The sequence below is a fragment of the Phacochoerus africanus genome, chromosome 2 (assembly GCF_016906955.1).
Source record: "Phacochoerus africanus isolate WHEZ1 chromosome 2, ROS_Pafr_v1, whole genome shotgun sequence".
NCBI lineage: Eukaryota > Metazoa > Chordata > Mammalia > Artiodactyla > Suidae > Phacochoerus > Phacochoerus africanus.
In genome coordinates this window covers 253219161-253236644 of record NC_062545.1, presented here as the reverse complement: position 1 = coordinate 253236644, position 17484 = coordinate 253219161, and the positions used below count along the sequence as shown (strand labels likewise).

The following is a 17484-nucleotide window of genomic DNA, read 5'->3' as shown; positions in this document are numbered from 1 at the left end:
CAGCAGAAATGAATCTGACTAGTATCCACAAGGATGTGGGTTCACTCCCTGGCCTTGTTCAGTGGGTTGGGGATCTAGCGTTGCCATGAGCTGTGGCATAGGTCACAGACATGACTCAGATCCTGTATTGCTGTGGCTATGGCTGTGGCCAGCAGCTGTAGCTCTGATTCGACCCCTAGCCTGGGAACTTCCATATGCCATGGGTGCAGGCCTAAAAAAGCAAAAAAATTAAAATAAAATAAAACAAGCTGATTAACAGAAATGCAGACTACTGCAAAAAAGGAACTAGAAATTATGAGGAGGAGCCAAGAAAAATTGGAAAAATCCATTTGCAGAGGTGAAAGCTGAATTAAAGGCAAGAATTGCAAAATGAATAATGCAGAAGAAAGTATAATTGTTCTGGAAGACAGAATGGAAATCACCCCATTAGAACAATAGACAAAAACCCAAATTTAAAAAAAAATTTAAGCAATATGAGAGACCCATGAGATAATATAAAGCATGCCAATCTACACATAATAGGGATCTCAAAAGGAGAAGAAAGAAAGGGGGATTGAAAATGTATTTGCAGAAATTATTGCTGAAAACTTCCTAATCCTAAAGAAGACAGATACCCAGGTACAGGAAGCACAGAGGGTCTCAAATAAGATAAACCCAAAAAGACCTTTACCAAGATATATCATAGTAAAAATGGCAAAATTTAAAGATAAGAGATTCTAAAGGTAACCAAGGAAAATTAAAAAGTTATTTATAAGGGAACCCCCATAAGGCTATCAGCTAATTTCTTTACAGAAACTTTGCAGGCCAGAAGGGAGTGGCAAGATGTATTCAAGGTCCTGAAAAGGAAAAATCAGCAACCTAAGATTTTCTATGCAGGAATATTATTATTTAGAATAAAAGGAGAGATAAAAAAGTCTCAAACAAAAACTAAAAATAAATTCATTTGAGTAATAAAAAAAAAGATTATACACCTACAACTATGGTTTTACTGTATCAAAAATATTAAACTTTTAAAAGAAAAAAAAATAAACCTAACTTACAGGAAATACTGAAAGGTCTTCTATAAATGGAAAAAGTGTCTACCCAATGATCAAGAAATCAATCCAAGAAGATATAACAATTGTAAATATATATGCATCCAACATAGGATCACCTCAATATATAAGGCAGCTGCTAACAACTATAAAGGAAAAATCAACAATAATACAGTAATAGTAGTGTACTTGAACACCTCACTTTCATCAATGGACAGATCACCCAGAAATAAAATCAACAAGAAACACAGCCCTTAAATGATACCTTAGACCAGATAGTCTTAATTGATGTGTATAGAAGTTTTCATCTGAAAGCAGCAGAATATACTTTCTTCTCAAGTACACATGGAACATTCTCCAGGATAGAGTACAGCTTGGGCCTCAAATCAAGCATCAGTAAATTTAATAAAATTGAAATTGTATCAAGCATTTTTTCAGACCACAATACTATGAGACTAGAAATCAATAACAAGAAAAAAAATAAATGGAGGCTAAACAATATGCTAATAAACAACCAGTGGATCACTGAAGAAATCAAAGAGGAAATCAAAAAGTACCTAGGGACAAATGATAATGAAGACACAATGATCCAATCCTATGGGATACAGCAAAAACAATTCTAAGAGGGAAATTTATAGCAATACATTCTCACCTCAGAAAACAAGAAAAATCCCAAATAAACAACCTAACCTTACACCCAAAGCAACTAGAGAAAAAATAAACAAAAGTTATTAGAAGAAAGAAATTATAAAGGTCAGAATAGAAATAGAGACAAAGAAAATAGAAGATCAATGAAACTAAAGGTATTCTTTGAAAAGATAAGTGAAATTGATAAACCATAGCCAGATTCATCAAGAAAAAAAGGGAGAGGGATCAAATCAATACAATTAGAAATGAAAAAAAGAAATTACAACTGAAAACAAAGAAACACAGAGGATCATAAGAGACTACTATAAGAAACTATATGCCAATAAAATGGACAACCTGGAAGAAATGGATAAATTCTTAGGAAGGGGAGGTTTTGGGTTCGAACCCTGGCCTTGCTCAGTGGGTTAAGGATCCAGCATTGCCCTGAGCTGTGATGTAGGTTGCAGATGGGGCTTGGATCCTGCGTTGCTGTGGCTGTGGCATAGGCTGGTGGCTACAGCTCCAATTTGACCCCTAGCCTGGGAACCTCCATATGCTGCGGGAGCTGCCCTAGAAAAAAAGACAAAAAAAAATTCTTAGGAAGGTAAACCTTTCAAGACTGAATCAGGAAGAAATAGAAGATATGCTTAGACCAATCGCAAGTTCTGAAACTGAAACTGTGATTAAAAACTTCCAAAAAACAAAAGTCCAGGACCAGTCGGCTTCACAAGAAAACTCTATCAAACATATAGAGAAGAGTTAACACCTATCCTTCTGACACTCTTCCAAAAATTGTAGAGGAAGAACACTCCCAAGCTCGTTCTATGAGGCCACCATCACCCTGATGCCAAAACCAGACAAAGACACCACAAAAGAAGAAAATTAAAGGTCAACATCACTGATGAACATGGACACAAAAATTCTCAAAAACGCATTAGCAAAATGACCAGTACATTAAATGGATCATACACCATGATCAAGTGGGATTTATCCCAGGGACCCAAAGATTCTTCAATATCCGCAAATCAACCAGTGTGATATGCCACATCAACAAACTGAATAATAAAAACTATATGATCGTCTCAATAGATGCCAAAAAAAAAGAAAGAAAGAAAAGCTTTTGACAAAATTCAAACACCCATTTCTGATTTAAAAAAAAAAAAAAACTCCCCCAGAAAGTGGGCAGAGAGAGAACATACCTCAGCATAATGAAGGCCATATATGACAAACCCACAGCTAACATCATTCTCAATGGTGAAAAACTGAAAACATTTCCACTAAGATCAGGTACAAGGCAAGGATATCAAATCTCACCACTGTTATTCAACATAGTTTTGGAAGTCCTAGCCATGGTAATCAGAGAGGAAAAAGAAAGAATCCAAATTGGAAAAGAAGTAAAACTGTCATTGGAGACAACATGATACTACATAAAAAATCCTAAACATACCAGAAAACTACTAGAGCTCATCAATGAATTCAGTAAAGTTACAGGATATAAAATTAATGCACTGAAATCTCTCACAGAAATCTCTCACATTCATATACACTAACAACAAAAGATAAATTAGGGAAACAATCCTGTTTATCATCAAATCAAAAAGAATAAAATAGCTGAGAATAAACCTACAGAAGGAGGAAAAAGACCTGTACTCAGAAAACTGATTCTCATGAAAGAAATCAAAGATGACACAAACAGATAGAAAGATATATCATGTTCTTGGACTGAAAAAAAATCAATATTGTTTAAATGACTGTACTATCCAAGGCAACCTAAAGATTCAGCACAATCCCTATTAAACTTCCAATGGTGTTTTTCACAGAACTAGAAAAAAAAAATTTTATTTGTATGGAAACATAAAAAAACACCAAATAGCCAAAGCATTTCTGAGAAAGAAAAATGGAGCTGGAAGAATCAGGCTCCCTGGCTTCAGACTATTTTACAAAGCAACAGTCATCAAAACAGTATGATACTGGCACAAAAACAGAAATATAGGTCAGTGGAACAGGGTAGAAAGCCCAGAAATAAACCCAGAAACCTATAGTCAATTAATCTATGACAAAGGAAGCAAACATATATAATGGAGAAAGGATAGTGTCGTTAATAAGTCACGCTGTGAAAACTGGACAGCTACATGTGAAAGGATGAGTTTAGAACATTGTCTTCCACTATCCACAAAAATAAACTCAAAATGGATTAAAGGCCTAAATGTAAGGCCAGATATTATAAAACTCTTGGAGGAAAACATAGGTGGAAAACTCTTATTTTGCAGCATCCTTTTGGATCTATTTCCATCCAGAATCTTTTTGGATCCACATCCTAGAGTAATGAAAATGAAAACAAAAATAAACAAATGGGACTTAAACTAAAAAGCTTTTGCACAGCAAAGGAAATCATAAATAAAATGAAAAGACAATCCACAGAATGGGAGAATATATTTGCAAATCAAGTGACCAACAAAGGATTAATCTCGAAAATACACAAACATCTCATACAGCTATGTATAAAAAAAATCCCAAAGAAGCCAAACAAAAAAAATGGGCAGAAGAGCTAAACAAACATTTCTCCAAAAAACAGACAGATGAAAAGAAGACAGATGACAAGATGCTCAACATCACTAATTACTAGAGAATCAACACCACTAATTATCAGAGAAATGAAAATCAAAACTATAATGAGGTATTACCTCACACCGGTCAGAATAGCCACATCAAAAAGTTTACAGGAGCTCCTGTTTGGCGCAGCAGAAATGAAATCAGACTAGTAGCCAAAAGGATGTGGATTCAATCCCTGGCCTTGCTCAGTGGGTCAGGGATCCAGCATTGCCACTAGCTGTGGTGTAGGTTGCAGACACAGCTCGGATACTGCATTGCTGTGGCTGTGGCATGGGCCGGCAGCTACAGCTCTGATTTGACCCCTAGACTGGCAACTTCCATATGCCATGGGTATGGCCCTAAAGAGCAAAAAAAAAAAAAAAGTTTACAAACAATAAATGCTGGAGAGGGTGTGGAGAAAAGGAAATCCTCCTACACTGTTGGTGGGAATGTAAACTGGTACAATGCTACGGAGAACAGTAAAGAGATTCCTCAAAAAACCAACTATAAATAGACCTACTATGTAATCCAGCAATCCTACTCCTGGGCATATATCTGCAGAAAATGATAATATGAACAGATATGTGCATCCCAATGTTCACTGTAGCACTATTTATGATCGCCAAGACATGGAAGCAGTCTAAGTGTCCATCAACAGAGGAATGAATAAAGACATAGTACATATGTACAATGGAAAAAATACTCAGCCATAAAAAGAATGAAATGCCATTTGCAGCAACATAGATGGATCTAGAGATTATCATACTAAACGAAGTCAGAGAAAGAAATATGATATCACTTATATGTGGAATCTAAAAAAGGATAAACAAAATTATTTGCAAAACAGAAGCAGTCTCACAGATTTTGAAAACAAATTTATGGTTACCAAAGGGACAATATGAAGAGGAGAGATAAATTATAAATTTAGTATTAATATGTACCTACTACTATCTATAAAATAGTTAATCAACAAGGACCTACTATATAGCACAGGGAACTCTACTGAATATTCTATAATAACTTACATGGGAAAGAGTCTGAAAAAGAACAGATATACGTATAACTGAATAACTTTGCTGTACACTGAAACTAACACAACATTGTAAATCAACTATACTTCAATAAAAAAGAGAACCCAAATAAAATAAGAAATGAAAAAGGAGAAATATCAACTGATACTACAGAAATACAAAAACTCAGAAAATACTATGATTATATGCCAACAAAATTGGCAACCTAAAAGAAACTGACAACTTTCTAGAGACATAAAGCCCCCAATCTGAATCAAGAATACGTAATTTGAACAAACTAATCACTAGAAATGAAATTGAATATATAATAATTAAAAAAAAAAACTCCCTGCAAACAGACATCCAGGACTAGATGGCTTCACAGGCAATTTACCAAACATAAAAAGAAAAACTTTTACTGATCGTTCTCAAACTCTTCAAAAAGAAAAGGAAGGACCCCTCCTCACCCCCTCCCTGCCAAAGACATTCTATGAAACCACAATCACCCTGATACCAAAACCAGAGATACTATCAAAAAGGAAAATTATAGGCCAGTATCTTTGATGAATATAGGATTAAAAATTCTCAAAAAAAATATTAACAAACAGAATCCAACAGCACATTAAAAAGATCATACATCTGGAGTTCCCGTCGTGGCACAGTGGTTAATGAATCCAACTAGGAACCATGAGGTTGCGGGTTCATTCCCTGACCTTGCTCAGTGAGTTAGGATCTGGCATTGCCATGAGCTGTGGTGTAGGTCACAGATGCGGCTCAGATCCCGTGTTGCTGTGGCTCTGGCATAGGCCAGTGGCTACAGCTCTGATTCGACCCCTAGTCTGGGAACCTCCATATGCTGCGGGTGTGGTCCTAAAAAGACAAAAAAAAAGAAAAGGCAAAAACCACATAATCATCTCAATAGATGCAGAAAAATCATTTGACAAAATTGAACATCCATCTATGATTAAAAACTTACCAAAGTGAGTAAACAGAGAAAATCTCTCAACATAATAAAAGCTATTTCTGACACATGCACAGCCAATATAATACTCAATGTTGAAAAGCCTAAAGCCTTCCCACTAAAATATGGAACAAGACAAGAATGCCCACTTTCATCACTTCTATTCAATATAGTATTGGAAATCCTAGCCACTGCAGTCAAACAAGAAAAAAGAAGTAAACATATCCAAATTGGAAGGGAAGAGGCAAAATTGTTATTATATGCAGATGACATGATACTACATATAAAAAACCCTAAAGACTCCATACCAAAATTTCTAAAGCTGATAAATTCAGAAAGGTTCAGGATAAAAGATTAACATACAGAAATCAGTGTTGTTAACACTAACAGCAAAATATCAGAAAATTAATGTAAAAAAATGTCTTTTAAAATCACAGCAAAAAAATATTTAGAATAAACCTTACCAAGGAGGTCAAAGATTTATATGCTGAGAACTGTAAATTTTAATAAAGGGAGTTCCCATCGTGGCACAGCGGAAACAAATCCGACTAGGAACCATGAGGTTGAAGGTTCGATCCCTGGCCTCGCTCAGTGGGTTAAGGATCCAGCTTTGCTGTGAGCTGTGGTGTAGCTCACAGACACGGCTCAGATCTGTCATTGCTGTGGCTGTGGTGTAGGCCAGCAGCAACAGCTCCAATTATATCCCTAGCCTGGAAACATCCATATGCCATGGGTGAGGCTCTAAAAGGACAAAAGACAAAAAAAAAAAAAAAAAAAAAAAAACCCAAAGTTTAATAAAGGAAATTAAAGATGGTTCAAAGAAATGGAAAGCTATCCCATGCTCTTGGATTGGAAGAATTAATATTGTTAAAATGGCCATATTACCCAATGCAATCTATAGATTTAATGCAATCCCTATTAAATTACCCATGATATCTTTCACAAAACTAGGACAAATAATCCTAAAATTTATGTGGAACCATAAAAGACCCAGAATTGCCAAAGCAATCCTGAGAAGAACAAATTAGGAGGCCTAATCTGATTTCAGACTTTAGAAAATACTACAACATACAGTAATCAAAACAGTGTGGTATTGGCAAAAAAACAGACATACATGTCAACAGAACAGAATAGAGAGCCCAGAAATAAACTCACACACCAACAGTCAATTGATCTTTGACAAAAGAGACAAGAAAAGACAATGAGAAAAAGACAGTCTCTTCAGCAAATGGTGCTGGGAAAGTTGGATAGCTGTATGTAAATCACTGAAGTTAGTACACACCCTCACACCAGGCACAAAAATAAGCTCAAAATGGCTTAAAGACTTAAACATAATATATGATACCGTAAAACTCCTAGAAGAGATCATAGGCAAAAACATTCTCTGACATAAACCCTACCAATCTTTTCTTAGGTCAGTCTCTCAAGGCAATATAAATAAAAACAAAAATAAACAAATGGGACCTAATCAAACTTGAAAGCTTTTGCACAGAAAAGGCAATCATAAACAAAACAAAAAGACAACACCATAATTACAGAAAATATTTGCAAGCAATCCTATCCACAAGGGCTTAATTTCCAAAATATACAAACAACTCATACAATTCAACAACAACAAAAAACAACCCAATTGAAAAACAGGCAGAAGACCTAGACATTTATCTAAAGAGGACATACAGATGGCCAATAGGCACAGGAAAACATGCTCAACATTACTAATTATTAAAGAAATGCAAATCAAAACTATACTGAGGTACCACCTCACACTGGTCAGAATGGTCACCATTAAAATGTCTACAAATAACAAATGCTGGAGAGGGTATGTAGAAAAGGGAGCCCTCCTAGATTGTTGGTATGAATATAAATTGAAAGAGTATGGAGGTTTCTCACAAAAGTAAAAATAGGGAGTTTCTGCCGTGGCTCAGTGGTTAACGAATCTGACTAAGAACCATGAGGTTGCGGGTTTGAGCTCTGGCCTTGCTCAGTGGGTTAATGATCCAGCATTGCTGTGAGCTGTGGTGTAGGTCGCAGATGCAGCTCAGATTCCGTGTTGTTGTGGCTCTGGCGTAGGCCAGTGGCTACAGCTCTGATTAGACCCCCAGCCTGGGAACCTCCATATGTCATGAGTGTGGCCATAGAAAAGACAAAAACAAACAAAAAAAAAAAAGCAAAAAACTAAAAATGGAATTATCATATGACCCAGCAATGCCACTCCTGGGCATATATTCAGACAAAGCTATAATTCAAAGAGATACATGCACCCCATGTACACGGCAGCACCATTTATAATAACCAAGATATAGAAACAACCTAAATGTCCATCAACAGATTAATAGATTTTTAAACAGAGGTATACACACACAAAAAAAATGGAATACTATTCAGCCAAATAGTGCCATTTGCAGCAACATGGATGGAACTAGAGATTATCTTAGTAAGTAAGTCAGAAAGAAAAAGATAAATACCTATGATATCACTTATATGTGGAATCTAAAATATGACACAAATTAACTTATCTATGAAACAGAAAGATTCACAGACACAGAGAACAGACGTTTGCTTGCCAAGTGGGAGGAATGTGGTGGAGGATCAATTGAGAGTTGGGGTTAGCAGATGCGAACTATTACATATGGAATGGATAAACAAGGACCTACTGTACAGCACAAGGAACTATATTCAATATCCTGAGATAAACCATACTGGAAAAGAAAGAATATACAGCAGAAATTAACACAGCATTGTAACTCTACTACACTTCAATAAGAAATACAACTGTTAAAAGAGATGAACTTGGTAACTTTACAGGATACGAAAACACAGAAATGTACTGCATTTCTGTACACTAATAAACTATAAAAGAAATTAACAATCCCACTTACAGTTACATCAAATAGAGTAAAATACCTAGAAATAAATTTAACCAAGGAAGCAAAAGACAAGTACATTGAGAAATATAAGACACCGATGAAAGAAATTAAAGGCACAAATAACTGAAAAGATATTTTGTCCTTATGGGTTGGAATATTGTTCAAATGTCCCTTTTAACACTACCCAAAGCAATCTACAGATTCAATACAATCCCTATCAAAATTCTAATGACATTTTTCACAAAAAAAAGGACAATTCTAAAATTTGTATAGAAGTATAAAAAGCCCCCCAACACCAAGAAAATCTTGTAAAGAACAAAGAGGGAGGCATCACACTCCCTGATTTAAACTATATTGCAAAACTATAGTAATCAGAACATCATAGTATTGGCATTAAAAAAAAAAGATGCATAGATCAGTAGAACACAGCAGAGAGCCCAGAAATAAACCCATGCAAAAAGATGCATGCAATATTAAACAGTGTTGTGGTTTTGGAGATAGGAAGATGGAATTTCCATCATATGGTTTCTATTGTTTAAGATGGAAATGGGAGGACAGCAAGTAGGCAATTCTCAGGAAAATATATGAAATAGTAGTCTTCAAAGCAGGGAAGCAGAGCACAGTTTCTGCACAGGGTTGAGTGCCCAATGAGAAGTTTGTTAGAACTTCCAAGCCCTGTTCTGTGCATCCCCAGCCACATTCAGCTGCTTCAGTGCAGGCAATCAAAGGTGGAGAGTCAGAGTGCAAGCAGGATTGCATCTTAGGCAAGTCCAATAGAGGGAGGATGCAAAAGAGTTGGTAGCATTTTCAAAGGATTGAATATACTGATACAGTATAGAATTAAGACCAGATGAGTAGAGAAGAAAATCCAGAAAGAAGCTGGTAGGTATGGAGGAAAAGTAGTGGATCTGGGGATCAGAGGTCTCAACAAAGTCAAGAAAGACTGGAGTGATTGAGCAAGCAAACTAAAGATGGGAGAGTGGATTTTTAAAAGTTATTAGAGATAATGAAGTTTCTAAGGAAGATAAGGGTTAAGGTGACCAGGAGAGGGTAGTGAGTGGGGATAGAGGAAGATGGTCACAACCCAGTGGATCAAGGATCTGAGACCAGGGGATTAGATGGGTTGCCAAGAACATGGGAATAGGGTTGGAAGGTGTCTTTTGACCTGAACAATCTTCAGTGAAGGATGGAGTTGGAATACAGATAGCAGCAATAAGGAGGGTAAAAACAGCATGAATGAGTTTCAAAGGAGCAGGAGATTTTACAAGAAAAAGTGCTTTGTGTGGGGGTACTGGGAACAAGTGAAAATCCCAAATCACCTCCTGATCTGAGGGGTGTAAGGTGTGAAAGCCTGAGGAGAGAGAACACTTAGGTGGTTTCTATTAAGATGGAGCTGATTTTGTGTGTGTGTGTGTGTCTTTTCTAGGGCCGCCCCTGCGGCATATGGAGGTTCCCAGGCTAGGGATCTAATCAGAGCTGTAGCCGCTGTCCTACACCACCGCTCATGGCGACACCGGACCCTTAACCCACTGAGCAAGGCCAGAGATAGAACCCACAACCTCATCGTTCCTAGTCGGATTCATTAACCACTGAGCCAAGACGGGAACTCATGTTTCAAAAACACACTGAGATGGGTCCTGATCAAGGTTCCAGCAGGGACTCTGAAAGGGACTGGGGGGGTGGGGGGAAGCATGGGGCAGACGTTGGTCAGATTAGGGGCATGGCTCTCAATTTCAGTAGCACATTGGAATCCACTAGAGAGCTTTAAATAAACAGAATTCTACCCCCAGAGATGTTGTTTTAACTGGTCTTGGGTGTCACCTGGGCACCAGGTGATTGGATATGCAGCCAAGATTGAGAATCACCAGTTGAGGAGATGTACAATACAGCCAGGGGATGAAGCAGACCTGCTGAAGCTCAGATTGCTGACAGTGATTGTGGTCAATGGGTTTCATTCTGATCATCTGAGCGAGACGGGTAAATATCCAAATTGCTGCAGAAGATCATTAACAGATAATCTTTTAACTTAAGAAACATTTTAGGGGAGGAACACAAATATTTTGATCTTTCTTTCCTCCTACTTACAGAGTTTTAGAGCACTTTCCTGCCAACCTCTGAAAAAAATTTCATAGTTGTTAAGTTTGGTTGCTTTACTATGGACCAAGCAGTTAAAATAGATGCTTCATAGCTGCAAGTATACATTGTTAACGATTTAAACTATTAAAGCTGTTAGAGTTAATAAAGACCTTACCTTATAAAATATCTCAGTCATTAGTTGTCACATAAGCTCTTTTCCCCAAAGTGGATAACAAATAAATCTAGAGATAAGGCTAAGTGCTTTACGCTTTTACTAAACTTATGCCATAATGAAAGTGAATACAGGATTTACAGTTCCACAGCATAGAGAAAAACTAGGCCATGAAAAGAAGGCAAATGGAGTATTCCATTATGTGGATATAGTGTAATTTATATACTGCTCTAGAGTTGCTCATCATCTAGTAGAGGAAAAAGGTCAAAACAGCTAACCATCTGATTTATCAGGTCATGAAGAGCTATGGAAAAGAAAGAGTTATTATTCTGCTTAGGAATTGAGAAAACCCCTTACAAAGGTGATAGTATGTGACCAAGACCTAAAGGAAAGAAAAAGGGCAGCCAGAGCATTCCAGAAGTAACCTAAGCTTAGTGGCATGGTGCTATCTTTGGAGAAGGGCAAGGAATCCAGCTTGAATTTTAAGCAAAGCAACCGATGAAACCACAAAAGCCGGCTGGGACCTTGAAAGCCTTTGAAAAAATTTGGCTTTAAGGTCTCTGCTTTGCAATGTGTTTTACTTCACGGTACACACAGCCACCTACACACAAAAACAATATCTGAGCAGTCCACCAGGTTAAAGTGGAAAGGATTTGGGGACATCTATATATGTCTTAGTGAAATACTAGTATTTTATTTCAAATCATTGTAATATAAAAACCAAACTATTAGAAAGGATATTAAATACTAAATCTGTATGAAACTTCCACAAAAACCATCCTAGTTTAATGTGAAACTTTAAGCTTGTTTCCATGAACTCTTTAAAGGTTCACTTGTGAAATAAATATAAGACACATATTCAAACATAAATGGAATTATTCTAAATGTATTATTCTGAGATCTGCTCCTTTCACTCAATTTAATGCTTGCTAATGCTATAAATGTTAATATGAATAATTGTAATTCATTTATTTTTCTGACTGTATAGTATTCCACCTTAATTTGTCCACTTCACTCTTATTGAACTAGGGTTAATCACAGTTTTTATTTACAAACAATGCTGCTATGATTGAAGTTCTTCAAGGTAAATGCTTAGAGTGGAATCACTAAATCATAGAGCAGTGCTTCTCAAACATTAGCACATGTATATAGAATCACCTGGAGATCTTGAGATGCTAATTGGTTCAATTAGATCTAAGGCAGGACCTGAGATTCTGTAGTCCTAACAAGCTCACAGGTGATGCCAGTGCTGCTGACCCATGGACCACACCTTGAGCATGAGTTTGCTCAATCTTATATGATAATGCCAATTTTTCCAGGTACTTCTGGGTAAAAAGAGTTGTTACTCCACATGCTCACCAATGCTTAAGTTTTCTCAAAATTTTAAATTTGAGTAAATCTGGCTTAGTGGCTGTGCAATCACATTTATTTTGCATCTCAGGGACTCCGAATGATATCTAGCATTTCAGATATGCTTAATGGCTACTCAGTCTCATGTGAAATACCTGTTCAAGTTTTTCCCCTTTTTCTACTATCATCCTTTTCTTATTTTTTAGCATTCTTTGCCCATTCTGGATACCAGCCTTTTATTGATTTTATGTTGCAAATATATTTTCAGCTTGTGAACTTCCATTTATTCAAAAACTCTACAAAGTAGGTCACAATTATAATATTGTTGATACCTTGAAGTCAGGTAGATAATTCCAACATTTGGGAACTTTTTTGATAGGTTATGCTACAAACAACAACCCTAATCACGCTTTTGAAAGTTTTCTCTTCATATTATAGCTCATAACCATCAACCAAAAATACCTTAATCACCCAAGAAGGTAATACAACTTTATAAACAATGGAACAACCAACATCTGAAACATTATTTGAGAAAACAGCTTTTCCTTCTCTTTCCTTGCACGATATAGTGTTAAGATTTACTGTAATCATGCCAATAAATGTCTAATTTATTTTCATGTCTTCAAACCAAATCTTTCCAAATGGTAATGCAACTTAGAATACACACTCATTGTTGGAGTGTCACTCTGTAGCCATGTAGAGGGTACACCAGCGAATTTCAGGCAAAAGAATCAAATACACGCGAAGACAGAGATTTGGGGGCTGCCACAGGCAGCTGGACCTTTCCCCCAGCCCTACGCTGCATCGCAACCCTTCCCCAACCAGTGATACCTTGGGGTTGAATTTCTGGAGTGCCTAGGCAGTGTTTCCTTCTGCATCTCCATGGGTACGTCTCTGCAGTCGCAGTGGTCAACACAGGATGGCGGAGAGGAAGCCAAACTTCATCAGTTCAGGCTACCACCCAAGGAGCTGCAGGAGATGCTACTGGTCCTGAAGCCCACGGTCCCTCAAGCCTCCTCCTTACTGGTGGATTAATGTTGTGTGCCACACCTGTGGTCTGTTTGCCTTCCCTGGGATACAGACTGGGAAGCTCTGCTCTAGGAAAGAAGAAAACCCAGAATATTCTAAGTCAGGGTAAAAAAAGACCATGGGAGGCAGCAGATGGGTTAGAATATTCATTCTCCACCCAGCTGCTTAGTTGAATCTACTGGGTTTGCTTTAAAATTATGCTAATAGATGGAGCTCCACCCCCAGTGAGTCTGATTTAATTGCTATGGGTGAAGCTCAGGCATCTGTAAAGTCTTAAACATCCTCCAGGTGATTTGGATGTGCAACTGGTAATGAGGGTCGGTCACATTAGTATGCCCCGGGGTCAGGAAATCAGTGGGGAGTCTGCGCAGTGAGAAAGTGGAGGACTTGGATTCTTCCTATGTGTGGAGTTGAAGAGGAAGTGCTGGTGTAGACCAGTATTTCTGAGAGTGTGATCCTGAGAACTTCTAACAAATGCAAATTCCTGGGCTTCATCTATATAATTAGAAATCCTAGGGGTGGGACCCAGTGAGCTGCATTTTAAATAAGCTGGCTCTAGGCAACTCTTAGAACACTGAAGTTTAAGAAGTGATAGATATTTTGGCAGTAGAACCTACAAGATTCTACCATTACCTACAGATATTATTATAAAGATGAAAAAGCTGGGAGCTCCCTTTGTGGCTCAGTGGAAATGAATCTGACTAGCATCCATGAAGATGCAGGTTCAATCCCTGGCCTTGCTCAGTGGGTTAAGGATCTGGGCATTGCCGTGAGCTGTAATGTGGGTCACAGACGTGGCTCAGATTCTGCATTGCCGTGGCTGTGATGTAGGCTGGCAGCTACAGCTCCAATTGGACCCCCAGCCTGGGAACCTCCATATGCTGCAGGTGTGGCCCTAAAAAGACCAAAAAAAAAAAAAAAAGGATGAAAAAGCTGACTTTAAGAATTAACCAGAGTGTTAAATACCCCCAAAGAAACATGTGCGTCTATCCACCAAAAGACATACATTGCAATGAGTCTCAGTGAAACTCATGAAGAACGTATCTGGCTCCCTTCAGAGAATTACTAAGTCACTATTCTTGTAAGCATCAGTTCTGTTTCCATGTTTGTTTGTGTTGCCACAAACTAAGAGTTGTGACATTCAGGTCCCTGATGATGTAGGAGATGGATGTTGCTTTAGAGGGCAGAGAGGAACTGGGTGGAATTGGGTGGTAAGAGAAAAAAAATAACATGTATTGACTCTTTTTTTATTGTAGTTGATGTACAATGTTGTATTAGTTTCAGGTGTACTGCAAAGTGATTCAGTTATATACAGACACAGACACACAGACACACACACACACACACACACACACATATATGCTTTTTCAGATTATTTTCCATTATAGGTTCTTACAAGGTATTAAATATAAGGCCCCATGCTATACAGTAGGTCTGTGTGGTTTAACTGTTTTATATATAGGAGTGCATTTCTGTTATTAACTCATTAATTCTTCTCAATATTGAAGGGGTTGAGTCTTGCATTACAAGGTACCATCTCTGTAATGCTAGAGAATTCTTCTTGCTTCTCTTTATATATCAAATCTCAGTTCCTGAGGTACTCACAAAATAGTGTCGTGTTTGCAACAGTTGCACATGGCAACTGAGAAATATTTTATGATACTACGGAATTTATATCACTCTTGATTTTAGATATAAATATATAAGCCTAGATATAATGTCTGAACTGTGATACTAATGATGATTCTTACCTGGTAAACATGTATATTGCAGATGGACATTGACTCCTAGGATTGAAAAGTTTTATTCTTTATAAAGCTATTTAACAAGATTTATTTTCACAGATTGAATGAAATATTTACCTTCATTGAATAATCTTTATATTTTTCTCCATCACTTTTTGAGGTAATTGTGAATATTTAAAGAGAAAAATAGGAGTTCCCTAGTGAGCTGGTGGTTAAGGATCCAGTGTTGTCACTGCTGTGGCACGGGTTCAATTCATGGCCTGGGAACTTCTGCATGCTGTGGGAGGTGGCCAAAAAAATTTTTTCAATAAAGAGAAAAATAATTTTTAAAGAAATTCTAATTTTTTGATTTTCTAACATTTAATTTACATTTTAGGTTAAAATATATTCAAATTTTGAATATTTGAAAGCAACTACATGCCATTTTATTTTTTATGCATCATTTTAAAATCATTTAGATCACTGAGATGAATACAAGTCAAGATCATGCTAGAAATAGATAATAATAACAAAAGAGAAAAAACTGAAAGGGATAAATAGAAAATTTCTCAATAAGAAGGCTGCTTATATTTTTAAAAAACTAGCAGCAATAAAGATGAACAGATTTTTATTTAGCATAATCCATGTAAAATTTAGAACTAAAACATTATTATAAAGTATTAATGAAGATTCAATTACTCATGAAAATAATGAAAATTAATGACTGATCCTTATAAAATCCTATCTTGAACTTTAAGTTAGATTAAATATTGCAACTTCATATTATTTGAGATATATGTGTGTGTGTGTTCCTTGGTTACTAATTAAAACATTGAGATGGAAAAGAGAATTATTCATGTCAAATGCATGTTTCAGAAGTAACAAAATGTACCTCTGGGCCGCACCTCGCAAGATAAAGAAAATATATTCACGAAACCAGCAAATGTATCAAAAAGGACAAAACCTCTGGAATGCTGCTATGTCACTGTGATGCCAGGTACCAGGTTGGATAATGACAATGGAAAGTGACTCTAACCCTTTTGACAGCATAAACTTAATATCTAGCAAAACACAAATGTGCTGTAAATGAATGGTAATGATTTTCCATTAGATAAACAAGGTAGAAAATAGTATTTCATTAACACCAAGTCTTTCAAACAGAGTGTATTAAGTATGTCTTTTTATTCTGATGTTTTAACATTTGGGGGCTTACTGGCCCTGGAGGGATTGCTCCCTCCAAGGCTGGCCAATGCCTAGAGCTTGTACAGGACTCACCTATGAGCATGCAGGACTTACTGGAGCCCACACAATCCACAGCCTCCTCTATCAGGCTCTCACACTTGGAGCCACTATCCACTTGTCTCCATTACCCCAAAGGCCCCCTGTTGGAGGCATGAATATGCGACGTGACAAAGAATGGAAAGACAAGACTGGTGCCATAGAGTGACTGTAGAGGTCAGTCTATACAAAGTCTTGTGACTCTCTCATGACCCTTGAGGCAAAACGAATGAGAACATCAAAAAAAAGGGCATCTTGAAAACAAGATTGCTGAAGCACTGATGTTGCTGAAGGAAAACCTTCAGCTCTGACATATTCAGGACTGGAGCCTTGGGGGATTTGTGGGAGAGGCCATAGATGTCTTGAAGCAAACAACAAATTATGGCCTGGGAGGGCTAAAACATTTATGATTACTTTATGTGCTTAGGAATGACTGTCCTAGCATATCTTGCTTCCAATGAGTCTGAACTAAAATACTGATGTATCCCCTGCACATACAGGGAAGTAGAAAATAGTAAATAAAAACCATGAGTTGGCTCAGAGGGTTGCTATTGCCTCTTGAAGGCGGTAGCCCCCTGATCCCCACTCTAATTCTGTGTCTCTTTCCTCTTATTTCTGCGGCTCCACTGACTTCAGGACCTGGGTTGACAAGCAGGCCTCGTCAGCCCCCCACTCCCACTGCCACAAAATATCCTATTAAAAATCCATAGTGTGAGTCTCACCATGTGTCACAAGTATGGAAGAGGAAGACTTCCTTGTAATTT

General features: G+C 37.3%; 1 long non-coding RNA gene across 2 annotated transcripts in view; it reads right to left on the bottom strand.

Annotated features, from left to right (window-relative positions):
• LOC125120234 (uncharacterized) overlaps nucleotides 1–17484 on the bottom strand; it is a 55197-nt gene that overhangs the window by 16316 nt on the left and 21397 nt on the right. Inside the window, exon 1 of one of the 2 annotated variants that reach the window (XR_007133289.1) lies at nucleotides 13521–13841. The exons of the other annotated variant lie outside the window; for it this stretch is intronic. This is a non-coding gene — a long non-coding RNA (uncharacterized LOC125120234). Of the gene's footprint in view, nucleotides 1–13520; nucleotides 13842–17484 lie in introns of those variants that run through there. 2 annotated transcript variants of the gene reach the window in all.